This window comes from Lactuca sativa, chromosome 1 (genome assembly GCF_002870075.4).
Source record: "Lactuca sativa cultivar Salinas chromosome 1, Lsat_Salinas_v11, whole genome shotgun sequence".
Classification (NCBI taxonomy): Eukaryota; Viridiplantae; Streptophyta; class Magnoliopsida; order Asterales; family Asteraceae; genus Lactuca; species Lactuca sativa.
Window position 1 is genome coordinate 154,046,605 of NC_056623.2, and position 665 is coordinate 154,047,269.

Below are 665 nucleotides of genomic sequence, written 5' to 3' on the forward strand. Positions count from 1 at the left end.
TTTAGTTTGTAATTGTATGTTCCCAGAAAATCCTATATTTTATGTTGTATGAAAAACTGTGGTCATAAAGCCCTAGACCAGTAGTGAAAACCAGTAGTGTACCGGGAGGATAAATGTAATTTTATATTTTATAAAACCGGTGAAGTGTAAGCTTCCCGTAAATTAAGATAGTATTGTTAATCCCTAAGTGAGTTATTATAACCATGCATGATGTGACTGTTATGCCTGTGCGGCGTTCTTCAGGCGTCAGAATTGGTAAGATATTTGTTCCATTTTCAACACATAAACGATGCATGCAATTATCCAAAGGATAAAATCAATCTATCATACTTGAAGCTTGTATATCACTAGTTTATGGTGTGTTATTTTGAGGTATTCAATATCTTAAGCATAAATTGTTACATAAACATGATGGTGCATGCAAATATCCAGAGGGTAAACGAGACTCAACTTGTATCCCCCCCCCCCCCCCCCCCCCCGAAAATTATGAAAAACATGAAAAGATGGGGGTATGAAGCTCACCTTGATTTCGTGTGATAGTAAGAAGAATAAAGAAGTTGTTGAGCCTAGCCTTCAGCTTGGAGAGATTCTCGAAAATTTCAAGTGTTCTAAGTTTCATACACACGAAATGAGTGTGTAAATGGAATGATCTTAACACAAACTGT